The sequence below is a fragment of the Lissotriton helveticus genome, chromosome 1_1, assembly GCF_964261635.1.
Source record: "Lissotriton helveticus chromosome 1_1, aLisHel1.1, whole genome shotgun sequence".
Taxonomy (NCBI): Eukaryota; Metazoa; Chordata; class Amphibia; order Caudata; family Salamandridae; genus Lissotriton; species Lissotriton helveticus.
In genome coordinates this window covers 29,867,094-29,894,864 of record NC_136057.1, presented here as the reverse complement: position 1 = coordinate 29,894,864, position 27,771 = coordinate 29,867,094, and the positions used below count along the sequence as shown (strand labels likewise).

The 27,771-nt window shown below is 41.2% G+C and overlaps 1 long non-coding RNA gene across 1 annotated transcript in view; it reads left to right on the top strand.

Annotated features, from left to right (window-relative positions):
- Window positions 1–27,771, top strand: part of LOC144767033 (uncharacterized) — a 54,506-nt gene that overhangs the window by 17,042 nt on the left and 9,693 nt on the right. The window contains exon 2 of the long non-coding RNA XR_013598034.1: window positions 22,591–22,704. This is a non-coding gene — a long non-coding RNA (uncharacterized LOC144767033). The remainder of the gene's footprint in view (window positions 1–22,590; window positions 22,705–27,771) is intronic.

The following is a 27,771-nucleotide window of genomic DNA, read 5'->3' as shown; positions in this document are numbered from 1 at the left end:
GCTGTTCATTTTTCGTCAAATTGTTGTATCTTTTCCTCTTGTAATCTAGCGTCTTTAGATCCTTCTTCACCATGATCTCAAAGGTGTTGAGCATTTTGTGCGACGTTGGGGCTTGGAATACACTTTTTGGTCTGAATTGCTTGTCTGTTGATTCTATTTGAGCATCTGTTGGTTCAACCACATTGCCAAAGTAATGTTTTAATTTCAGTGTTCTCATGAACCTGAAAAATGCACCTTCTGTTTCCAATTCATTTGTTGGAGTGGTGGGCACAAATGATAGTCCTTTGTTCAACGTTGTTATTTGTTGTTTTGTTAGTGTTATGGACGAAATGTTTATAATTAGACTACTGTCCGTCCGCTCCGTAATGCTTTGCCGGCCACTTCCTCGCCTTGTTTTGCGTTTATTGTGGATGATGTTGTTTGCGTCGTTGGGGGTTGTCCTTGATCCTGGTCCTGTGACAAAAAAGCTGTGTGTCTACTTGTTGTTGCATGTTGGCTGCTGTCAGTTGATAATATCTCTCCTTCCTGTGTTACTCTAACTGGTCCTCTCTGTATCGATGTCTCCTTGTCAGTGACCAGACTTTCTTCTGATGAATGTTGGGCCGGTGTTGTTCTTTTCGGTGGGACAAACTTGCGACGGGCATAGATATCTGCCCATGTATAAACCTCGTTGAGTTTGTAATCTATGGTGTCCCGTTTATACTTGCGAAGCTTCCCCTCTTGTAATTCCTTCTCATATGTCTCAAGTTTAAGATTAATTCCCTCTAGACTGATTTTCCATGAATCCGCCTCCATCCTGGTCTCCAATTCTGTTTTCAATATGTTTATCTCCTCTTCTAGTTCCCTTATGGTCTTAGCAAGTTCCTCTATTGTCGTGTATTTCTATAGGTTCTGAATCGATCCCCCTATTCCTGACCCTATTCTGGTTAAACTACCTAGCTAGTTAACTAACAGTCAGCCCATGAGGCAAGAAATTCCCCATGATGCAGATACCGTTATCTGACGCAGTCACACTACGGCACAGGAACGTGTTATCTGATTAGGTCATAACGCTTGAGATCTAATTAGACAAGCGATATTCCTCCAGCCCCTGATAAGGCATACGACGTTCTCATAACAAATCAAACCTATGACAACCTGGATAATCCGTGCGGCCATTGTTTTGATTTCACAGAGAACTTTAGTAAAGAATGTGCTAACGAGCAAATCGTATGACATCTTTATTGACGTACCTATGTCCATCCTTACGTCAATCCCGGCACCTTTAAGGTATAAATATTGCCGATCTTGCCCTATGCAAAACACACGCGTGATGACAAGACGGAGCAGCCATACTTGCCGAAGCCGAGAGCAGAAGCAGACCCCGCAGGCAGCAGCCCCGCCTTCCTGACGCGCTGAGAGACGCGCTGCTATCTCAAGCCGAGAGACCCAGCACCGGCGCTTCTGGGCAGCCCTCGCAGGCAGCCTGGAATATCGAGAGCAGAGAAAGAGATACCATTCCTCATTCATCCTAAATTCCAGGTACAGAACTGAATAACCCCTCCTAGAGAATTCTTTAGTTATTCACTTGGCAAAAACAAACTTAACTTAAACTGTAACTTTCTATTCCCACCCACGCATTAGACTTAGGTCAGGTACACGGGGTAGGCGTATTTAGAAACACCAGTTGAGCACGTTTAGTCAAATGTATATGTGTATGTAAATATATTTTAATCATTTTAAACATCATATGGCTCAGAAACCATATCAATGTTTTTACAGTATTATTTTATACTATTGCTTCTAATGTATGCACTTTACTTAACTATAAGTATCGCAATAATATCGATCCATTTCTCTTGTACGAGAAAAGAGACTGATCAATAAATAACATCTTTTTATTGAACACGCCCGTCTCTTCCTTTTCTCTACATTCTGATGAGACTAAGAATGCACGTACTGACTGAGTAAAATAATTGCCTTGTGCTCACACGACTCTTGAGATTGACTCTTGATTAGGGGAGAGCAAAGTTGTCATGTTCTATGGTTGTCAGAAACTAAATCCCTTCTTGTCTAATCAGGGGAGTTAATCCTTCCTTGAACATTCGAGAAAGTTTCTAGCGAACTCTGAGCTTAGCTGGCAAACCCAAAAATTAAGTCTAGTATCGACAGTAGTAGACCTAGTTAACGTCTGGCCTAGGCCTTTACTGCTGTAGGTACTATTCCAATGCGCAGAGCCTATTGGGAAAATAGGAACTACACTACATGGCGCCCAACGCGTTTGGAAAGGGCGATAAAACTAACGTAAGACATTTAGAGTAACTCAGTCGTGCTTTCTCACTCAGACCCCTTTTCCCAAATACTCCAAAGACGTCTGGAGTGGGTGAAAGGCTATAAAATCCTCCAAAACCTCGCAGGAGGGAACTCCTATGTATGGTTCTTGGTATAGTCAACGTTGAAGGATAAAACAGTTCCAAAATATTGTGCACCTAATCTCTGTTTCCATAAAGAAACCTGATCTGCAAATAAACATAATACCATCCTGTCTGTAAAATGGGAGACAGTGATGGAGAAAGAGAAGCAGTTAGATTAGCGGCTGAAATAGCAGCAGCTGATAATGCTGCACTAGATGCGGACGCGGATATAATACTCATTCCGGTCGCCAAAAGGAGATCTATAACCTGAAAACTTATAGAAAATGGACTGACACCTAGAGGTGGCACAGTCATATTCGTAATCGAGGCACACGAATATCGGCAGACAGAGGTATACTATACATGGATACATTTTCCAGCAGCAAATGCTGTAACAAAGTACTTCCACTATTACAAAATAGAGGTTCCTCCAGAAACGTACACTCCTTTCGAGGAGGTGGAAGTACCACTCAAATTCCAAGAGCATTTGCTCTTATTTGATGGCGCCCTAAAACATAATAATCACATTACAAGGCTCGGTCCTTTAGGAAGACCAGGAGCAACGTGGCCGGTCTTAGCCGGATACACACCACATCCAGACATCGACGAGATGCCTGCACCAGAGCTATTAATACAGCTAAAACAACTACTAAAAATTCACAGACAATTAGTTCAGTATGTAATGCGGACTTCTACAATTCAGCCAGCGATTAAACTACCACAGCTGACCTCTCACCAGGGGAACACAAATAAAATTACACCACAGAACATCCAATCCTGCCTAGGTAAGGTTCCAGCTAAACGGGAACAGATACCATTCTGGTTGGCACAGAAAATCACCCAAATAGAGGCGGTGTTTCCTGACACCACCCCGCTAGAAAAACACAGGATTCTGACTATATGTCTCCCAATGGGAATCGCACCACACATTGAGGACTGTGACACTTGGGGTACGGTCTTTGCTTCCATCTACACAAAAACGCACGGTGTCCCATCCATTTCGGTGATACCAGATGTGCTAAAACAAATTCAAGATGAATACGGTCCAGAACCTGCTTTAACTCTTGGTATGAAATTACTGAAAGACTTCAAGCAGGTCTCGGCTATATTACTAGCCAACATAAAAGGTGAAGCAGCAAACGTGGCGATCCGCCAGAGGTTAAAAGAGACAGATATAGCAGACCAACCAGCTGAAATTGCCAGAATCATAGAAAAATCCTATGAAGAACTAGGCAGAGATAGTCTAGGTGGAATACCAGTAAAACCGCAACTGACTACAAGTCCAGAAAAAATATTTTTTAATAATAATAATTCACCAAAAAAGAACTGGGATGGAAACAAACAATCCAATCCAAAAGAAAAGAAATTCCAGTCCAGAGGAAGGTCTCCTAGGCGAAGAGAGAAATCTCCAAACCCGAGACAAAGGTCACCTCAGAGTGAACCCTCTGGGAATAGATATAACCTTAGAAATAGGGATAATATTAAAAAACCTGATAGATATCAAGACATTGATACACGTCCCTCTCAATCTTTTCAGAATTCCTCGCAGAAATCGGAAAGAAGAGGACGATCAGAAGAGCACGCCAAGTCCAAAGACAAGGAACCTGCTCAACTGAAAAAGAAATCACAATTTCCAAAAAAGAAGGTAGCCAGTATCAAGGTAGTTAACAATGCCGAGAATACTGAGGACACAACTGAAAAACGGAGAGTGGGCTCAGACAATGCTAGACAGCGCAGCAGAGGTGAGCATAGCTCGCAAAGTCCTTATGAATCATCTGGAGACAGTGGACACGAATGAATACCTTCAAGTGGAAACTGCAGATACCAGAGTTAGCAAGCCCCACAAGATATACGAGATAACATTACGTATAGAGGGAGATAAGACTAGGAAAATAAGGGGACTATTTTGGGATAACCTATCCAAAGGCTATGACATCCTTCTAGCTGAAAAAGACTGGCCACCGGAGTTTGTCAGGGAGTGCCCTCATGGCGAAGAAGTAATTATGCCTGCCTTCTCGAATCAAATACCGATTCATAAAAAATACACACTTGCTAGAAAGTGGGCAGTGGCCTTAGCACCTGCTTTATATAAAAATCATGTAGGATGGGATGAGGATTCTCCTCCTCACAAAGTCCAGTTAAAATCACAAACAACTGCACAAAGGCAGTACCCAATTAAGCAAGAAGCTAAAAAACAAGTAAATGAAATACTAGATCAGCTAGAATACCAAGGGGTGATTGAAACTTGCACCTCACAAATGAACAATCCTTTGTTTCCGGTCTCCAAACCAGACAATTCGTACCGTCTAGTTTTGGATTACCGACACCTTAACACATGTTGCAAAACTTTTGCAGTACAAAACTCACACAGTGCTGCACTAATGAATAACATAGTGCGCAAAAAATACAAAACAACCTTGGACATCTCCAACGGATTCTTTTGTCAAAACATAGCACCAGAGAGCAGATATTTAACTGCATTCTCAGTAAATGGCACTCAAAAACAATTCTGTCGGTTAGCCCAGGGGTACAAGAATAGCCCGGGGGTATTCTCAGCGAGAGTAACAGAATTACTACAACAATATGATGATGAAGCATTATCTTATGTCGATGACATTTACTTAACAGATGATGACTTGGAAACTCACTTGAAAAGAGTGAACACCATAATACTTGGTTTCGCTGCAGAGGGTTACAAATTCAACTTCAAAAAGTCCAGAATTGCCCATCTGACGGTCCTATTCTTAGGATATGAGTTATCAAGTGAAGGCAAAAGCCTGGCAGACAATTTCCTAGAGAAATGTGCCGTAATCCAAGCTCCTAAAACACTAAAAAACCTACAGTCAATTCTAGGCTTCCTAAATTTCGGAAGAACTTACATTGCTAATTACGCAGAAAGGGTCAAGCCCCTTTACGATCTAATTAAACCAGACTTTAAAAGATCCAGTTGGACTCAAACACACACAGAAATTTTGAGATCCTTACAAACAGACATGCTAATTAAAACAAAATTAGAAACCCGTGATAATACACGCAACCTTGTGATCCGAGTAATCCCAGGGAAATGCGGATACACATACCTGACCTCTAATGAGGGAGAAAAGGTACCAATTGCATTCAAATCACATTTGTACACAAAAGCTGAACAGAGATTCAGCAACAAAGGAAAAATGGTTCAAGCAGTTCAAACCGCAATAGCTAGAGAGAAAGACATAGCTGATGGTAGACATATCACAGTCAGAACAGCTGAATCAGCCTTCGAGGCATTAACAACACCGTGTAATTTACCAACAACAACATTGGATCCAGATTGGTTGCAATGGGTAAATTCAATCACAACGGACAAAGTATACTACTTCTTTGATCCAGAACTAGAAGAATTAAAAAATCTAAAATATGAAAAAACGTATCCTCTGCCAATCGACATTCTGCCTCTAAGACATTACGCCTGTGTAATCTATACAGACGGACATGCTCAACCCTCCGTTTGGGGAGAACATGCATACAATCCCACATGTGAGATTACAAAAGAAGTGTGGCACGGAGGTAAACTAAGACCTCTATTAACAAAATCACACTCAGTAGAAACTAATTCAGAACTACAAACTGAAATATTAGCTTTGAAAATGGCGCTAGATAATGCGGATCGCGAATTCCCGACACTTATAGTGTCAGATTCATATTTCTGCGTCAAAGCATATAACAAGGATTTGCAGACATGGATTCAGAACGGTTACAAAGATGACACAGGTGCACCAATAAAGCAGAGACTTCTCTGGGAACAAGTAGCTCTTTTGAAGAAAGAACTACCAAAGACTCACTTGACTCACTCACTGAGTCATCAACGTGATGGCGTTCACGTTGTGGGGAATTCATTGGCTGAGACAGCCGCAGCGGCAGCCACTAAATCGGCTCCCGTAGATCGAAAAAAGCATACATTAAAATACATTGACGGTGAAACATTGCTGGCGGTGAAAACGTCATCAAAAGGCGACTGCTCAGCGTTACCGATCAACTATCCACTCAATTATACATACATAATCGATGCAAACTCCGTCCCTTTTGCTCGAATCCCTGGAGTGGGGGATAGAGTGATTCCAAACAAGGACAGGAGAAACTTGTTAATCGCAGACGCACACATGGGCGAGGGTCTCAGACACCTTAAATTAAAAGATTCTCTGGAAGAATTACAATCACGGTACTGGTGGCCAGGCATGAGCCTGCACTACACCATGTTTGTAAAAAACTGCCCAAACTGCAACAGAGATCGCAGTGGGGAGAGAAGCAGTTTAATACCTCGTCGTATCAAGGCAGATAACATCACCACTAAAAAGAATGGCTTGCGATTAACATATACAGGCTAGTTCCCACTTATAATGTAGATCCACAGCACTCGGCTGACGTCCGGACTGTTATTCAAGATTTGCGAGTCTAAATGGCATATACGCTAAGAGCATGCTACGTTCGACCATTTTTTTCTTTTTCTCAGGCAATCCAGCCTGGGGGGGGGAAAGAATGGCCAAATGAGCACAGCCCAGCGGGAATCTTCTCACTTCCTTCCTGAGGGTATGGGATGGTGTAAAGAAAAAACCAAGACAGAAAGCAATCTATAATAGAAAGGATATTAGGTTCGGGAGCTGGGTGGGTCAAACATCTAATAAGTGTCCAACGTAGTCTAAATAACTTGCCAAGAAATTCTCTGAAGGGATTCAGTCCGTACGAATTATTATTCGGAACTAGGATGTTGATCTCTGACCTTGATAGTCAGACTTCAGTGGTAACAGAAAAAAGCTTTGATGTCAAAGACCGTTTGGCTATTTTGCAGGACTTAAACAAAACAAGAAAAGACCTGAGCAACATACAGTTGAAACAACAGCCAACAACCACTGAAGATTCACCACCTGTCCCAGCAAGACCTGTCTGGATTCCAAAAGTCGGGGATCTAGTCAGGGAAAAGATCGCGGTAAAGAAGGAATTTGGGCCTTCTTACAGAAAAGCAGTTCCTGTCTTGTCTGTCAACGGGACAAGATCAGTTGTACTACCGCCACTTGCTGGAAAAAAGGAGAACCGAGTTGTATCCATCGACCTGGTAAAACCACAACATGTGGCCGATAACAAACAGTAGGCCAAGTGGACTCCCAATAAGTAGCAGAACACCAAGGTTTGCTACCAGTACAGAGGTTCTATCAAAAAGGCTCATCACATTCGAAACGCCTACAGAAGAACAACAAGGACTATGCAACAATGCAATAGAACTAAGACCTCTGAAAACCCAAATAAAAACATTTAGCAGAGACACACCAATCTATACTGAAGTACCAAGTGAAAATGCAAAAAACAAAAATCCTGAACCAATTGGAACAATTGATAGAACTGCATCTGGTTACTTCATCAACTTCGATGATTCCTCTGACGGCTTCAGTGAACAAAAGACACAGCCATCACCAAAATCCTTTAAAGACAAAGCAAAGGAACTTTTGAAACAACTAAAAGAAACATATGTGATTTCTCCATGGATTGAATTTTGGGTGGGTTTTGGTGCATTTATCCTCATACTTTGGCTCATCATGGTATTTACCTTGGGACGCTTCATTGAGGGAAAATATGCTAAAATGGACACAGCAAGTCAGAACATCAACTTGGTCCTCAAACCACACACATCTTCACACGTCGAGAAACGAGAACTTTCTTCAGAACTTTCTTCAGCCAACTTCACAGCAATTCCAATACCTGGTGGGGTAGCCTGGGACAACACTGACTATGAAATTTATGGTCCGGTCGAGATCCTGAAATATCCACACCAAATCAAGATCTCCTTGAGTGACTTTGCAAAACCAAACTCATTTGCTGATGATTGGGACTTTGAAAGTATTAACAATATGATGTCTGACTTAGTAATGTCTGCTAAATTTACAAAACATGATTATTTGCAGGGTTCTACAAATTATGATAGTATGTATTGCTATAACCACTATGGTAACCATTTCTTGCATAAATCTGCACAACCTAGAAATGTTTTAAGTTATAATCAATGGGAACATTGTGCTACACCTCCAAAAGGGAGCTCTAGAACCGTATATGACAAATATTCATATTTTTCAGGTTTTAACATAACTAATGCTGAAACATTTTATTACAAATTGTCAAACAAGACAGGGATGAAAACCATGATAACCAACACAAAATTGATATATTCAGATTCTTTCTTTGAAAAAATGAATACTTTTGGATTTGATTATTGGGACAAAAATGTTGATTTGAAAAGTGTTTGGGGTACAAAAGAATGGCAAGTACAGGGTATAGAAGCTTTGTTTAGAGCCTGCATGATCCCAGAACAAATGATATTTCTAAATGACACTGTTCAACAAACCACCTGTCTTGGCTTAGCCAAAATCAAAGATTTAAATAACCTGTCTATTCCAAAGCCAACAATGTTTAGCAACAGCTCTGATACAGATGAAGAAATAGACATAAACCATATACTTAACCAAAACAGAACACATCCTGATTGGAAACAATGGTTGATCTGGCCCACAGATACAAATAACTGTCAAGATAGATTCCTGAATAAAACACAGGGTTTCAAAATGACCAGGCCAGACCCTAGATATCCCCAAAGACATCACCCAGGGATAATAACAACCTACAGTGTGGGCAAATTATGCCTTCAATGGCTACAGTATTCCACACTGCCTGAAATTAAGCAACACCTAACTTTACTTACTGATGGTGCTGACTTGCGTGATTTCATACTGGGACCACGCAAACAGCGTCAAAAGCGTTTCATAGCAGCCTCTGTATATGCAGCATACAATGAGGCCTGGAAGGTTACTCAAATTGAGACAGCAGAAAGAATACGGGAAATTGACCGTATTAATTTGGAAAAATCACTTTCTGTAGTGGACAATGGGTTAATGACTCTGTCCTCCAGAATTTTTTCATTGGACAGCATTGTGTCTTCAGCAATCGATATATTATCGCAAGACTTACTATTATTACAACATGGTCAGTCACAATTGCGTTCTATTGTACAGCTTGGTTGGACGTTACAAAATCTGCGTTCTGGCTATGTGCCTTGGCGTTTAATCAACACAACGTCACTATTCCAAATCTTTAACCTTACTGATAGACAAATCGGTATGGCGCAGAAGGGTGCTGATTATACAATCTTGAGCATTGAAAAACTTGAAAGATTACCAATGACAATGTCAGAACGACCTGTCAGTGAATGGATAATACACGGAATCATAAATATTCCAATCTCAACCTTCAGGTTTCAATACTGCCAAAAATATATACAGGCTGGCATGTACGAGAAATTGGGAAAAGGGTACCTTAAAACAACTTGGAACCTGCCCTATTCACATGCATGTGTCAGTAACAAAGGACAGAAAGTGTTTCTTAGTGGCAACAATTGTGCTATGTCACTGAGCGGCACGCTTCTGTGTAACGGTATTAGTTTGCACGGAGCCTGTGAAGGGAATTCATACAACCTTTCATGTCACCAGCAAGGCGCACCTGCAACTGAAATAGAACCATTCTTTCAAAGACTCTATAATGGGAGTTACATTCTTATTGTAGACCGCAGATGCTGTAGTCTTATGCCCGGGACTCCTTATCTCGTCACTACGACGGCGAAGGTCAAGTGCTGTGGACGTTCTTTGTTCCCCAGCTCCTTTCCAGACAGGGAGGCAAGGGCATGGCCCGGTCTGAAAATTACTTCTATTCGAATAGACACTTTAAGCAGAATGAAAACAGTGCTTCTTCAGACGCCTACAAGGCTCACGTCATCAAAAGAAACGTATGATCTACAAGTCGCAAGGACGACTGCAGAGATACATACATTATTATCAACTAATTCCCCCGTACATTTCGCGGAAATCCTGAGCGAAATCTTAAATATTTCTGATACCAATGGGATCTCAGGGGTATTTAAGACAGTATTTTCGATGGCATTAACACCATTCAAAGCCATACTGGGTATTTTTCCAGACTTCGTCCATTCGATTTTTGGCGGACTTCCCCTGATCCTAGGACTAATTGCAGGAATCCTATTCCTGGTCCTTATTTTTCGTTATGGCAACCCATGTCACAGAACAAAATCTCACGACAATGGAAGATACGATCCTAGCCATTGGATACCGGGACCGGATATCAAAAATCCTGGGACTATCCCGGCTTAGAGACCTGAACATGACTTGGTTTCTATCATTTCGACCAATGTGGCAAAGGTGTGTTTTACCTGTACTAAGGTGTCTGCTATGCGGAGAAGAATGCGTGTTAGACACCTGTCTGACGCTACAATCGGATGCGCCGGTGGATGCAGATACACTGTTAGTTCCTACCAAGGTTCACGCACTGTGCTGCCCTCAAAGGCTGCCAATTCTGATGACGGCATTCCTGGAATCTTCACCACTGCGATTGAAGAGTAGTGAAGTTCAAGATGAAAGCAGCATCGAACAGGTACGACCTTCTGTCAGCAATGCAAATCAGAATGTCAATGGAGACAATCATGCGCACGAATGCATGGTTACCCCTATTTCCGACTTAGTGGAACTTTCCCATGAAGCTGTTGACAGTTTTTTCGAAAGCCTGAATGATATGATGTTCTCTCCGGAACAGAAATAGAGACTTTTGAGTAAACTCGCACGCGGCGTTCCCTGAATTCGGCCTTCAACTTTAATAATAAAGTCACATGAACAATTACAATCCAGTTCACGGACAGCAACTTTTTTCAGCAAGCCCCTAAAATATTCTTCTATATATTTTTTCCCGGGACACTGATCTTCTGCTTAAAGTAAGAAACTATTCCTAGAGAACTAAGATTTCTATTTTTTTTAGATTCTTTATAGACTTTATATAGACTTTAGCTGCCCACTGGTATGTTCACAATATATTTTATGTGATGAAATGGTTTCGACTTTTTTTCTGTATAGCCATATTAAGAGCCATTTCATGTGTATTTCTCATATACCAACAAACAATAATGCATAACAATGCGTGTTTACTTTTGCATTTGATTCATAGCTTAAGTGCATACGATATATATGACTGCAATTTTTCAGTATATTTGAAAATTTCAAAATGCATTTATGTATTTTGGGGTGGTAAGGTATACACTATACTCTATAGTATGTTGTACTATGTTATACTATGCATAGATTAGTAGATATGACCATAGTTAGCGTGGAGTGGGTGTCGTGTATTTCTATAGGTTCTGAATCGATCCCCCTATTCCTGACCCTATTCTGGTTAAACTACCTAGCTAGTTAACTAACAGTCAGCCCATGAGGCAAGAAATTCCCCATGATGCAGATACCGTTATCTGACGCAGTCACACTACGGCACAGGAACGTGTTATCTGATTAGGTCATAACGCTTGAGATCTAATTAGACAAGCGATATTCCTCCAGCCCCTGATAAGGCATACGACGTTCTCATAACAAATCAAACCTATGACAACCTGGATAATCCGTGCGGCCATTGTTTTGATTTCACAGAGAACTTTAGTAAAGAATGTGCTAACGAGCAAATCGTATGACATCTTTATTGACGTACCTATGTCCATCCTTACGTCAATCCCGGCACCTTTAAGGTATAAATATTGCCGATCTTGCCCTATGCAAAACACACGCGTGGTGACAAGACGGAGCAGGAAAACAAGAAGGGTGTGTGGAGGGTCGGGGGGACTGTTTATTGACCTGTCTGCTCGCTCCCCTGTCTACAACTATAAAACACACAAAAGAGCAGATCAAGTCTGAAAGAAGTGTGTGCCTGCAAAGGTACCAGTGTGCTGCTACTGGTGAACAAGTGAAACCCGTGGTACCAGACATATAAGCTATAGGTGGCAGGGGGCTGAAAAAATTTTTTCAGCCCCCTGCCACCTATAGCTTATATGTCTGGTACCACGGGTTTCACTTGTTCACCAGTAGCAGCACACTGGTACCTTTGCAGGCACACACTTCTTTCAGACTTGATCTGCTCTTTTGTGTGTTTTATAGACAAGACGGAGCAGCCATACTTGCCGAAGCCGAGAGCAGAAGCAGACCCCGCAGGCAGCAGCCCCGCCTTCCTGACGCGCTGAGAGACGCGCTGCTATCTCAAGCCGAGAGACCCAGCACCGGCGCTTCTGGGCAGCCCTCGCAGGCAGCCTGGAATATCGAGAGCAGAGAAAGAGATACCATTCCTCATTCATCCTAAATTCCAGGTACAGAACTGAATAACCCCTCCTAGAGAATTCTTTAGTTATTCACTTGGCAAAAACAAACTTAACTTAAACTGTAACTTTCTATTCCCGCCCACGCATTAGACTTAGGTCAGGTACACGGGGTAGGCGTATTTAGAAACACCAGTTGAGCACGTTTAGTCAAATGTATATGTGTATGTAAATATATTTTAATCATTTTAAACATCATATGGCTCAGAAACCATATCAATGTTTTTACAGTATTATTTTATACTATTGCTTCTAATGTATGCACTTTACTTAACTATAAGTATCGCAATAATATCGATCCATTTCTCTTGTACGAGAAAAGAGACTGATCAATAAATAACATCTTTTTATTGAACACGCCCGTCTCTTCCTTTTCTCTACATTCTGATGAGACTAAGAATGCACGTACTGACTGAGTAAAATAATTGCCTTGTGCTCACACGACTCTTGAGATTGACTCTTGATTAGGGGAGAGCAAAGTTGTCATGTTCTATGGTTGTCAGAAACTAAATCCCTTCTTGTCTAATCAGGGGAGTTAATCCTTCCTTGAACATTCGAGAAAGTTTCTAGCGAACTCTGAGCTTAGCTGGCAAACCCAAAAATTAAGTCTAGTATCGACAGTAGTAGACCTAGTTAACGTCTGGCCTAGGCCTTTACTGCTGTAGGTACTATTCCAATGCGCAGAGCCTATTGGGAAAATAGGAACTACACTACACTATAATAAGTAGTATTAGATCCAATGAGCATTTGTTGAGGATACAATACCACTTGTCCATGAACTTCGTGTTTAGGTTGAATCGGAACAACATTGGTTTTATTGACAGTCGTAAACCCCTTGGTATCCGTTTGGCTTTGTGATATTGGATAAGGGTCGATGCATGCATCCTTTGGTTTAATTGTCTTCGTGTGATATACTCCAGTTGTCTTAATTGCTGACTTATGGACCCCCCGTGTGCGTCCATGTTTCTGACTTCCTTTATGAGGGAATAGATTTGGTCTGCTTGGTCATTAGAGAAAGCCAATGTGTTGGCTCTGTTGTCCGTAATTGCTGTGATTGTTTCGAATTGCATCTTGAATGATTGGGTGCCTCCTTACTTGTGACTGAATAGTAAAATTTTTTGAAGGGTTGTAGGAGCACTCCGAATTTATCTGCTTTTTCACTCTTGTACACTGGTGCCGCGATTGTTAAGGGTTGTCAGTCCTGGTACCTAAGTTTGTTATGGTGAAATTGAGTTTCCACCCAATCGCGCACTGTTCACTTAGCGCCCTAGCGCGTTCTGTAATTTATTCCTTTAATCCTACTTGAACCACACTTGTTTTTGTTTGCTTAAATTTTCCTTTTATTTCTTTTGTATACTTTTTTGCTGATTAATTATCATTTCATTATTCAACATTCACATGTCTGTTTAGTTGCAAACTAAAATTCACAGTACATTTTCACATCATAATGATACACATTTGTTTGGCACATATGTTACAATGTATTTAATCAACATTTCTCGAATGAGCCCAATGCATTTCGGCACTCATGTGTGCCTTCATCAGGGGCAGTCTCTATGAAAGAAAGTAAGAAAACATAGTGTAAGTGTCATTTGTTTAAAGGGGGGTTCTCTTAATATGTGGCCTTAAAATTTGCCTACCTGGTCGTTGTTGTTTTATGCCTTATAAAATTCTGTTCTTCGTTATTGCCACTACTCTTCTGTTTGAAAACACAAATACAAATGCAGACCCATATGTAACTAATCCGCTGGTACACATGTGATTGTTTATAATACTCCAATATGTACCCAACATACCTCCAGTTATACTGTCACGTGTTGCTGTAGAAAAAATAAATAAACAACAATGGTCTTAACTCCTATGTGCTATACACTGCTTCCATACTCCAACCTTATGAATTGATAACATACCTCAATCGGAAATGCCTTTAGTCTCTGAAATACACAAACCACAGCTATTCCTTAGTCACCACAAAAAAATCACTAGAAGAAGGAAAACGGGTCGCAGTAGCTCTCCGTGTTTTTACCTTGTCTTGCTCTGTGCGTTCTTTATCTAAAAAACCGAAAGGCAACAATGTCACTGACCCGCAATGGCCGTCTTCAATCATTTGCGCTCCTCATAAAGTACGCTGCCTACATACCTGTGCCAATTCCTTATCTCGTAATCAAAGATTCCAGCTAACCGCTACGTTGTGTGTCCGTCCCGGTTTGTTTTTAACAACTGCTCCGCTACTTCCCAAAACAACTCCGCGGTGTTAGCAATTGACGACGGACTCGCTCAACAGTCCTCGTCTCCATTAGTTACCGTGGGCGCCATCTTAACACTATACTCACAGGCCTCGCTTCCCTGCCAGACAACCGTCATAACTATTTTCTAATGCTGTGGATCAATACTTGATCTGATCCCTGCTAGTTGTTCGAGTGCTCCCCTATGAATATGTGAAATTTATGTTTATTGGACCCCTATTTACTATTGTGAAACTGAAACCTCTAATGTATTGCATGAGACTAAATGCCACTCGTGTTTGCACATTTTTTGCCCAATTGACTGGAACATCCATGGGCTTTGCTGGGGCCCCAGCATACGCGAATACCTTCATGGCTCAGTTTGAGTCACAAAATCTGATGAGCTGGCACGAATGGTCACATGTCAAGTTTTATTGTCGTTTCATAGATGACATTTTTTTAATCTGGGACGACACACAGGACAAAGTAGAACACCTAATAACAGCACTCAATCAGGTGGAGACAAGAATACAATTCACACACAAGATAAGCAATGAAACGATTGACTTCCTAGATGTTAGAGTTATCAAGACCACAGATGGATTTGAAACGGAATTGTACACAAAACCTACAGATCGAAACAGTGCCCTCAGTTACAAGAGTTTCCATCCGAGGAGTTTAATCAAAAACTTACCATTATCCCAATTTATCCGCATAAAACGCATATGTTCCAACACTCAAACATGTGTGGAGACTTTGAACAGACAAATGAAGAAATATGAGGATAGAGGATATCCTAACATCATACTACAAGAACACATTGAAAAGGTAACCGCAATGGACAGAACGAAACTACTACAATCACGACCCAAATCACAACATGACAGAATGGTATTTGTAACAAAATACACTACTCAATCATACAAAATCAAGAGCATTATCAACAAAAGGTGGGAGTTATTATCTCTGGAACCAGATTTTCATGGATTATTTAAAGAGTTGCCATTACATGCCTACACCAGAGGGCTAAATTTGAAGGAGAAACTGAAATTAAAACATCAACCAGACACAGGTCACACAGAGAAAGGAATGATACGGTGTCACAATTGCATCAATTGTAATAACGCAATCATAGGTGATATCTGCACTCATCCTACGACTGGTAAACTGATACGCTTAAGACACACAAGTGACTGTAACACGCAAAACGTGGTGTACGGTATCAAGTGTCCTTGCGGAAGAATGTACATCGGCAAGACCGAGCGCAAGATAAAAGTGCGAATATCAGAACACAAGAGTCGAATTCGAAATAACTCTCTAACATCGCCACTGATACTACATTGGATTCAAGAGAAACATAGCATCTCGCAATTAAGATTTCAAATTTTGGAACAAGTACCATTGAAACAAGGTGTAAACAATCACCAGAAATTACTGCAACGTGAAATATTCTGGATCAAATATCTACAGACCATGATGCCAACTGGTCTCAATGACAAGTATGACCTAGCGTGTTTTTTATAAGGATAATCAGGAATAACAAAAAAACAGCAGGTTGCATTGCTTTATTGTAATAAGATCAAGTACAAAGCAAGTTAATTACATAAAAGAGGATGATGTAGCACAACAGTTGTGTACCCAGAAATATGAGTAATGATTCCAATGATTATACAATATGATACCCAAAATAAACAATTTTTGGAGAGGTTTCCAGTATACAGAACAAATGACACCTTGCCCACAAAACATCAAACTTAATTCTTGAGCACAACACAGTAATCCATTGAAGAAATTATTAACCGAAGACAACGCTATTAAAGCAGACTTAGCAAATATTTGATAATATTTCCCTAGTTGGATAGAGGAAGATGCAACAGCCAATCGCAAACACGAGTGGCATTTAGTCTCATGCAATACATTAGAGGTTTCAGTTTCACAATAGTAAATAGGGGTCCAATAAACATAAATTTCACATATTCATAGGGGAGCACTCGAACAACTAGCAGGGATCCGATCAAGTATTGATCCACAGCATTAGAAAATGGTTATGACGGTTGTCTGGCAGGGAAGCGAGGCCTGTGAGTATAGTGTTAAGATGGCACCCACGGTAACTAATGGAGACGAGGACTGTTGAGCGAGTCCGTCGTCAATTGCTAACACCGCGGAGTTGTTTTGGGAAGTAGCGGAGCAGTTGTTAAAAACAAACCGGGACGGACACACAACGTAGCGGTTAGCTGGAATCTTTGATTACGAGATAAGGAATTGGCACAGGTATGTAGGCAGCGTACTTTATGAGGAGCGCAAATGATTGAAGACGGCCATTGCGGGTCAGTGACATTGTTGCCTTTCGGTTTTTTAGATAAAGAACGCACAGAGCAAGACAAGGTAAAAACACGGAGAGCTACTGCGACCCGTTTTCCTTCTTCTAGTGATTTTTTTGTGGTGACTAAGGAATAGCTGTGGTTTGTGTATTTCAGAGACTAAAGGCATTTCCGATTGAGGTATGTTATCAATTCATAAGGTTGGAGTATGGAAGCAGTGTATAGCACATAGGAGTTAAGACCATTGTTGTTTATTTATTTTTTCTACAGCAACACGTGACAGTATAACTGGAGGTATGTTGGGTACATATTGGAGTATTATAAACAATCACATGTGTACCAGCGGATTAGTTACATATGGGTCTGCATTTGTATTTGTGTTTTCAAACAGAAGAGTAGTGGCAATAACGAAGAACAGAATTTTATAAGGCATAAAACAACAACGACCAGGTAGGTAAATTTTAAGGCCACATATTAAGAGAACCCCCCTTTAAACAAATGACACTTACACTATGTTTTCTTACTTTCTTTCATAGAGACTGCCCCTGATGAAGGCACACATGAGTGCCGAAATGCATTGGGCTCATTCGAGAAATGTTGATTAAATACATTGTAACATATGTGCCAAACAAATGTGTATCATTATGATGTGAAAATGTACTGTGAATTTTAGTTTGCAACTAAACAGACATGTGAATGTTGAATAATGAAATGATAATTAATCAGCAAAAAAGTATACAAAAGAAATAAAAGGAAAATTTAAGCAAACAAAAACAAGTGTGGTTCAAGCAGGATTAAAGGAATAAATTACAGAAAGCGCTAGGGCGCTAAGTGAACAGTGCGCGATTGGGTGGAAACTCAATTTCACCATAACAAACTTAGGTACCAGGACTGACAACCCTTAACAATCGCGGCACCAGTGTACAAGAGTGAAAAAGCAGATAAATTCGGAGTGCTCCTACAACCCTTCAAAAAACTTCTAGAAAGGTGGCATTTTCATGTCCTAACAATTTGGGGCCAGATTTAAAAAGCATTTCTGCTGTGTTTGTGTCATGAAAGTGGCGCAAACTAGCGCTAATGTGCTTTTTGTAATGGAACGTTTCCTAAAAGCACTACTTTGCGTTACTTTCCATCAAGGGAGCATTACATGGACGTTCCCATGCAACCACCTATGCTTTTTGACACAAAACCGTATCTATCAAAAATTTGAGACAGGGTTATGCGTCAAAAATGAACATCACTGGAACGCAGACGTTTAAAAGGAGAAAGGCTTCATTTCTCTTTTCTTTTCCAACTTGGCATGTGTGCTGCACTGTACAGCATGCATACAAAGTAGGCCACGTTTTAAAATTTGTCTGGGCATAGTTGTTTGTATTGGAAGGGAACCTCTCCAGTCACAACCTATGTTAGACTCATGCACACACCCTTGCACTATGGAGTAAAGGTGTGTGGATGGTGGTCGGCAGCAAAATTCTGAGCCGGTGCTTGTACAGGGGAGGTGAGAGTCATAGCTCTGTAGATATGGCGCTCTCCTGCTTTCTCCTTCTCACACAACGCAGCGCAGAAGTTTTGGCTGCTGTGCTGCGTTGTGTAAATTTTGTAAATCTGGCCCTTGATCTTTGCTGCCAGTGTCCTGAGTCACATGACCCTGATATTAGGCTTTGTGTAATCACCTCTCAGACAGTGAGACATTCCTCAACCAGATATGGGGGTAGCCTAGAAGTTTTCCCCACTTTAACCCCTTGTGTGCTGGTGACGAAACCACTCCGTCACCAGCCACGGGCGTGCTGTGCTAATGACGGAGTGGTTCCGTCACGGCACGCCGCCCCGCCCATGCTGCTGCGATTCCGCGCCTGCGTGGCGCATTCTATTGAGCGGGCGGGGCCGTGACGGAACCACTCCGTCATTAGCACAGCGCGCCCGTAGCTGGTGATGGAGTGGTTCCATCACCAGCATGGCAGCGCCGCGCGGCCCCCCTTACTCCCAGCACCGCGGCGGAATTACCGCCGCAGCCAAGGGGTTAAAGGATCCCAACAGGTATAAATATTAGACCCTCAGAGCAACTTTTTTGTTCACTCCTGTGAGCAGAGGTCTTCAGAAGGACTGCCTTTCTCAACCAGAGGACTGCCCTTGGACCCGAGGTGGATGCCTGAGGTCGTCCTTGTACCTCAGAGGGCTGCCCTGTTGCTATCAGATGACTGTCCTATTGATTGAGGCTTTTAGCGTCGACAGGTGCTACCGTACTGCTTGAAAGCTTCATTGCTGCAGTCCTGGGACAGCCAGACTTGTAATTAGGCCCCTGGTTTATCTGACCAGCGATTTATCGCTGTTGGCCATAAGTTTGAACTTTGCCCCAGTATCGCGCAACCAGATATCTGCAGTTGGCACTTTCATCTTTTACTTGCTAGATTACACACAAAAATGAGTAACCACAATTCTACTGATTGGATTCCATTTGTTTCAATGTCATTTTATTTGTTACATTCTATTCTATTTTCTATATTGGTGTGGAATTTTTCTTTTGTTTTGTTTTCACTTTATTACTGTTTGTGTGTTGCACAAATACCTAAAATAGTGCCTCTAAGTTAAGCCTCACTACTTTTGTGCCAAGATACCAGAAGGTTAAGCACAGGTCAATGTAGTGATGTGTGTGGTTCACCCTTGCCAAGAATTGTGGTTGTTGCTTGAGAAGGGTTTTAACCCCCGTCAACCAATAGCCCAATTTCTTACATGCTCCATTATATATTCACCAAAAAATATATAAATGTTTGAAACTAGTAATTCTTTTTTTATTATGGCATTAACTATTGAATAATACCATCAATAATATAAAAACACATATTAGTACTCTATTATCCTAAATATTAGCACTTTTGTGATGGCATACCATGCTCTTGAACTAAATTCTTTTGGTGCAAATAGGGATTAGAAGTACCTTAATTCAAGTCCCAATGCTAAAAGAAGCCTCTTGCCAATGTTTTTTGCCATGCTGTTCAGCATTCTGAGGCTGTGCATCATGGCAAAAGAGTGTGCCTAGGGCACATCGGTTCACGAGAGAGACAGCTGGAAAACACATGCACTCTCATGGAGTGCTCAACCAAAAAGAAAAAAGTTGAGCTTGAAAGCAAGCTGTGGAAGGGCACATGTAATGTGTCCATACTCCATGGGATATCCAAAACAAGAAGAGGAAAGAAAGCCCAAACAAGCTAATAAATGAAAGGTAAGCAAAGGTGCATCCACGGAGATTCAATGTATACCAAGTAGGTGCTGACGCGGGGACCGAGCTTCACCCAAAAGGCGTTTCTTAGCCGACCCCAATGCCGGATACTCATAAAGCTTTACTCCGATAATCTCAAGAGTACAAAGCACAGAGTGAAGCACCCTCTTAGGCATATTGCACCTTAGCAAGTGCAACACATAGCGGGTCACTTACACTCAATTCCTGACCCTGCCTTTTTTTAAATCACTTCACGAGCACTTCACACACTCATATGTCCTGAAGAAAGCCAGCTCATTACGAAGGCCTGGCTGAAACATGTTGACCACACAGGATGTGGGAGACCATAGATAACTCCACAACACATCCATTGCCTTGTTTTTAACACTGCCAAGGGCCCGCTAATAAAATTATCTAGTATAGGAATTGGGACCCAAGGACAGTTTTTAATTCACACTCACACGCTATCACTGCACACTCATTCACCACGAAACCAGCTCTGCTGTAAACAGGCCTAGAAACACACTCGGGAGACATTCGGTGTCACCGGGTGGAGCCCGATGATGAACCATGCCACCAAGTAGGTTGGTGGGTGAGGGCTTTCAAAAGAAATAATATTTCTTTCTTCCGTACAAACACACTATCCCTATGCACTTTGAAGCTAGTTCCCATTGATAATACAAGCAAAGGAGGGTGACAGTAAAGCCAACCAATGGTAATAAATGGGTGGGCTGTAAGCTTGCGCTGTCTGGTAGGTGAGACTTGAAAATATTCCTAATTTGCATTCCCGTTTTAAACTATACAAACAAATGAATTGGAAGTTGCTTTAATTTAATGTATGACCATTATTGATACAACCCTCTAATAAAGAAGAGCCTGCACTTTTCCTGTGTTAATTTAGAGCTTCAATACCGGACGAGCCCTGAGATGTAAAAACATAGCAGTAAACCTCGGCACTCAAATCAGTTCAGTATTGATTCATCAATAGTTCTCTATGCAAATCAATTTAGACAAACCAGCAAACAATATTCGGCTTGCTGTTCACTTTAATAAATATATGGAACATACAAATTTGACCGTAACGTTGATGACCTACTCAGGACGGCCTCGATATACGGCGGAACTCTTACGGACAGGGGCATATCACAGCCCTAAACTTTCGTCGATCAATATATGACTTTTATTGGATCCATTGAAATTGTGTGGCGCTATTTCCGTTCCGGGTATAAAATATGAAATATTTGAATAGGGATTGATCATTTATACTGGAAGACCTCTAATGTCCACGGAATACTTGTGGGACTTATCCAATATTTACCGAAGCCTTGAAAAAGTTACTCTGTAACGAAACCCATGTCGGCTGCCGGTCCAACACCTTACAGGAGGATTACCATATTATGCCCTCCATTTGTGAAATATAATGTTATTTAAATGTTCTGCTTTTAAATACATGGTAAACATTTGCATGTTCCCTATATTTATTAAATTGAACAGCAAGTCGAATATTGTTTGCTGGTTTGTCTAAATTGATTTGCATAGAGAACTATTGATGAATCAATACTGAACTGATTGGAGTGCCGAGGTTGACTCATATGTCTTGACACTTACACTGGGTTCTTTTGAACCACAGTGGACTGACACCTTAGGTAGTGGGGTGTAGGATCTTTAACCTTGAGGGGCGCCAACACTGTAGTGTCAATGTATAATGCACACAAAGAGTGATGTGCTACCAGTAAGACCGCCACTACCATTTGTAAATATTGTAGAGCCCTGATATGTAACCACTCGATAGATCTGTCTCGAGCGCACGTTATAGGTCGAACCCTGTGAACTTAGGGCCCGATTCACAGAATGAATTTAAGACTCAATCCTAAACTTACTACTATTTTGGCATTCACAGAATGAACTTACTACTTTTGGTATTCACAGAAGTTAAGATTTTGTCTTAAGTTTGTCTTAAGACAGACTTAAGACAGACTTAAGACAGACTTAAGACAGACTTAAGACAAAATCCTAACTTCTGTGAATACCAAAAGTAGTAAGTTCATTCTGTGAATACCAAAAGTAGTAAGTGCATTCTGTGAATACCAAAATAGTAGTAAGTTTAGGATTGAGTCTTAAGTTCATTCTGTGAATCGGGCCCTAAGTGCTCTTTATGTTTTGAGCATGATATGGCAATGCCTCAAATTTATGCAAAACTCTGCATTTTTATACTTAGACAATAGGATGGCAGAGGACTCGTCCAGCACCTCCTCGGGAGAAGAAGACTGGTACCAGAACTGGAAGCCCCCTCCCCACTCGCCGCCGCCCCAGAACCCGCAGCCATTCTCAGGTAAATACCCAGTCCTGGGAGGATGAGGGCAGAGGGAAGGATTTAATGGATGTGATACCTTCAGAGTGCAGGAGAGGGGATTAAAAACCAGGAGAGGGATTATATCTGCCAACTCCTCACGAGAATAAAACTGACACCAAAACTGGGAGCCCCCCTATGCTTCATGCTTCCCTTCACCCCAAGATCTACCGCTGTTCTCAGGTAAAGAACTGGTCTCTGCAGGTGAGAGCTGAAGAGAAGTAAGGCGTCAATGCATGATCTACTGAGGAGATGAAGAGGCAGGAGAACTGGGGACAGAAAGGAAACAGTGAGGGAGTAACAATACAAGGAGATATTGAGGCCTACTGTACAAAGGTATTTGCAATCTCAGTGATTGCGATTCTTAAAGTCACAGGGCCCGATTCACAGAACTAACTTAAGACAAAATCCTAAACTTACTACCATTTTGGTATTCACAGAAGGCACTTACTAATTTTGGAATTCACAGAAGTTAGGAGTCCTAACTTTACTACTCCTAAACTGAGAAAAATCCTAACTTTAAGACTTTCCGTATTCGCAGAAGGCATTTAGGAGTCCTAAAGTTAGGACTCCTAACTTCTGTGAATACCGAAATGAGTAAGTGCCTTCTGTGAATACCGAAATGAGTAAGTGCCTTCTGTGAATACCAAAATGAGTCAGTGCCTTCTGTGAATACCAAAATGGTAGTAAGTTTAGGATTTTGTCTTAAGTTAGTTCTGTGAATCGGGCCCACAGAGTTTGGGGCTCCAAAATGCCTTTCTACTGAAGATCTTAATGATACCTCCTGTCATCCTTTCATTAATATTAAAACTGCGCTACTGCAGTTTTCACCAGCTTTTTCTTTTTACAATTTTTTTTTGGGGAGTAAATAACTATAATAAACAAATAAATCCATAAATACATAGATAAATATTCTCTCTGTCTCGTTGCTTTCCAATCTTTTTCGAACCACAAACCACTTTTTCGAATGACAAACGTTCGCGACCCACCTAACTTTGAAAAGACGGAGGCGGCAATTGTATTTTTTACGTAACTAAAGCATGGTGTGCTAGAACACTGTCAATTACAGAAAGCACATTTTCCATTAATATGACCACTAAATTTGCTTAGACATACAGATTACTGATCAAACGATACTGAACACAAATGATAATGTGTGGAAATCGGGTTTCAGTGAATATTTATCATTTGTGCATCACCAGGTAAAGTGTCTTGATTTGTTTTGGTCCTATTAAAATCTTTGTTTCCATCACACTTCAGAATTACCAAAAAAGTGCTTTATTTTTGCTTTTCTAAATCCTAAACATATGCAGTAAATTTACAGGTATTTAAATTTTAATGTGTGTTACAAGAAGTAAACCTGCAGGTTTTCTTCCACATTCTGTGTACCCCAGCAAGATTGCCAAATATTTTACTTTCCTTTCCTTTCTCTGACTGAAAAGTGAGAGAAATTTGTAAACACCATTCCCCGTGTTAAAAAACAGGCAGAAATGAGCCTGAAGATATAGCTGGACATTTGACCTCTGTCTTTGAGGTGCAGCAAATGTGACAAGAATTTTTCTTCCCTTTGCAATGCAGGCAGTAATTATTAAAAAGAAATGTGCCTACCTGTCCTGTCTTCCTTCGGTTTGGATGCATGTCTGCCTGGTATGTCCAGAAGATGGTCCACCCAGGTCCAGGCATGATGACTGCATTGCGTTAGTGATTTCAGTAGTGCACGCCTGCCTTTTAAGGAGCATGTCACTCCTATTGGTTCATTACGGTTGAGGGCGGACTGATGGGTGCCGGGAGCTGGGGTCGAGGCAGACTGGGTCCTGGAAAGTTCAGGTCTGTAACATCACTTGATTACACTACACATTGTGATTGGTGCACAGGTGTGGCACTGAGTGGTCTTCAGGGTGGGTCACAGGGTGATGCAGGGCGATTGTGAAACTAGATTGTGTCATGCACAATCAGTGTAAACTTCATGTGCGCGGTGCTAATCTAACCACGTTATAAAATAGCCGCTTACATTCAACGTATGCGTCAAGGTTCTCTGGAGTCAGAGAGGAGATTTAAAAAGTGTCTCAGCTGCAGTCATGAATTTACCAAACCCACATTTCAAATGGAGATACTCATATAAAGGCAGTGCCTAACAGCTAACGGCTTGTGCGGATGTTTAAAGCAATAAAGAGCAGTTTTAGCAGAGACCTTCGTAACTGTTTTAATCGTCGACAAGCTCAAAGGATACCTGCCTCTACTATTGCTTGCTTAATCTGTATGAAATAATTTTGACACTGAGAGTTCCATTCGAACAGGGTACCTTTTTTGAGTAACTCTCTGAGAGAGTTGTCTTGTTCTGCAAAGTTTTTTATATACTTGGACATATACTCAAACAGGCCCAGAAAAGATTTTACTTCCTCTTTATTTGTCGGGGCAGGAGCTACCTTGACTGAATACACTAGGCTAGATTTAGGTTTGATTCCTTCACCTGATATGGTGTGACCTAAATAAACCACAGATTTTACACCTATTTTACATGTGTCCTTTTGTGTAGTGAACCCAGCTTTGTTTATTTTCGTTAGGACTTCCGCTAGAACCTTATTATGTTGCACCTCTGATTCTCCATAAATTAGGATGTTGTCCTGTAAACACAACACTTTGTCTGTTCCTTGTAGGATGTGTTGCATTATGCGTTGAAACACTGCTGTGGCAGTTGCTAGGCCAAACGGCATCCTAGAAAACTGGTATGCCCCAAACGGAGTTATGAAGGAGGTGACACTGAGCATCTCGTTGATATTTGGGAGGGGATGTATATCCAACCAAATATTTGAATTTAGGTCTCTAAGGTCAACGCATAGACAAATGCTCTTCCCTCCTTCCTTAGATGCCACCACTATGGGAGCCAACCATTCAAAGATCTCAATATGCTCAATCACACTACTGGCTTCCAACCTGTCAAGTTCTTTCTTGAGTGGGTCGCTTATGAGTAAAGGAACTGATCTGACCTTGTGGACAACCGGTTTGTGCTGTGCCTTTAGTTTAAATTTGTGTAGGAAACCTTTTAACAGTCCTATTTTATCAGAAAGTACTTCAGGAAATTGCTCGCATATTTCTTTTCCTATATTTGACCTTTCCACAAGATATACCGGTTCATGAGCATCTGGATCTAGCTTGATTCCCAAGTCTTTTTGGTGTTTCCACCCTAATAACTTTGATCAATTTTTGTGATATAAACCTTTCCCAAAGTAGATCTGTCCTTGAAATCGATGTGCATTAGAAGCATGCTCACAAGAGGTATAGGATCATGGTTGTATCCGCCCGGTTTAATGTCAGGAGGTAATAGTGTATAGTCTTTGTTCCCTGAGTTTTTGTGATCCGTGGATTCATCGATGAGGGTATATGGGGAACATGAGTCAGCAAACAGTACATACGGGACGTCATCTAGCATGATCTCACATTTGGGGTAGTTGTTGCTACAAGATTCCGTATTGTTAGCTACTTGAAAAACAATATCTTCATTTGGAACAGGTTAATTGCTGACCAAATGAGTAACCTTTTTCCTAATTTCCTTGCAGACTTTAGAAAAGTGTCCTCTTTTATTGCATTTTCTTTATGTAACACTTCTGCAGGGCATTTACCGTTAATGGCCAAATGGTTGGGGTTACCGCACCTGTAGCACTTACATTTGTTTGCTTCTGTTTTTTGTTTCACTACCTCAGTAGATAATGATCTGTTCTTATCATCTTTTGTGGATATTTTATTTACTCCATTGTCCATCACTTGCTTGACATTAACTGCGTCTCTCATCTCATTCATGCAAAAAATCAGTATGTTCTATACTTTTTGCGATATCAATAGCATGTTTTAAATCAGGGGCATCAGCTAATAGTTTGTCTTGTATCTTCTTATCACTTGTACATCTAACTAGTAGATCCCTGATAAGAGATTCAGTCAAAGGACCAAAATCACAAGTTGATCCTAACTCCCTCAATACAGCAATGTAATTGCACACTTTTTAATTTGTCCCTTGGGATCATGAAAAGAATTTGTGCCATTTTAGAACAACATTAATCTTTTCCTCAAATTGCGCTTCTAATATCTTAAGAGTGTTTTGATAAACATCCTGCGTTGTACATCATCATTAACATCTTCACCTTCAATTATGGAATCTGGAAGATCATCAAATCTCTCTAGCATTTTTTCCTAAGTTATGCAGAAGGATATGTTGTTTACATAAAGACGAAAACCTATCACCCCCTATAGCAATTAAGTAAGACTCGAAAAGTTTCACCCATTTTTCCATGGGATAAGTGGTTCCCCTGCTTCATTAAGAAATGAAGGAGGTTGAGACATTGTAAATGCTGCTATAGGGAAGAGAGGAGTGAATGAGTAGGAAAGTAAGAAAAGAAAAGAAAGAGGTAAAGTGAGGCGGAAAGCCGGGAGACACTTCGCCGTAATTGAGCACTGAATATTTTTAAAAAAACTGCTTTTAAACTTGTGTTACTCTCACCGCCTGAGCACTTGTCCCCCTTCCTTCAGCACCAAAGCGCCTCCCCGCGCAGCTGATCTTAACGCTGCCGCGGCGCTTTGCGGAATCACTTTGCCGCCATCACAGGGTAGTGAGGCCACGCCCACCTACAGAGGCCACGCCCACTTCCCTTCTTCGCTATATAAGCCGCGCCGCTCCTCTGCACGCATTAGCCTGACAGCTCCTGAGGCGGAAAGCCGGGAGACACTTCGCCGTAATTGAGCACTGAATATTTTAAAAAACTGCTTTTAAACTTGTGTTACTCTCACCTTCTGAGCACTTGTCCCCCTTCCTTCAGCACCAAAACGCCTCCCCGCGCAGCCGATCTTAACGCTGCCACGCGCTTTGGGGAATCACTTTGCCGCCATTACAGGGTATGTTATGTTATGTTATGTTATGTTAAGGGAAGCTTTTAAAGCGCTCTGTCACCGTGGGTTTCCTGGCGCTGGTCTGACACTGAGAAAGGGGTAGAGAGTTAACCGGATTGTGGGAAAAGCCAAGTTTTTAAAGATTTACGGAATTGGATGAGCGAGTTCGAA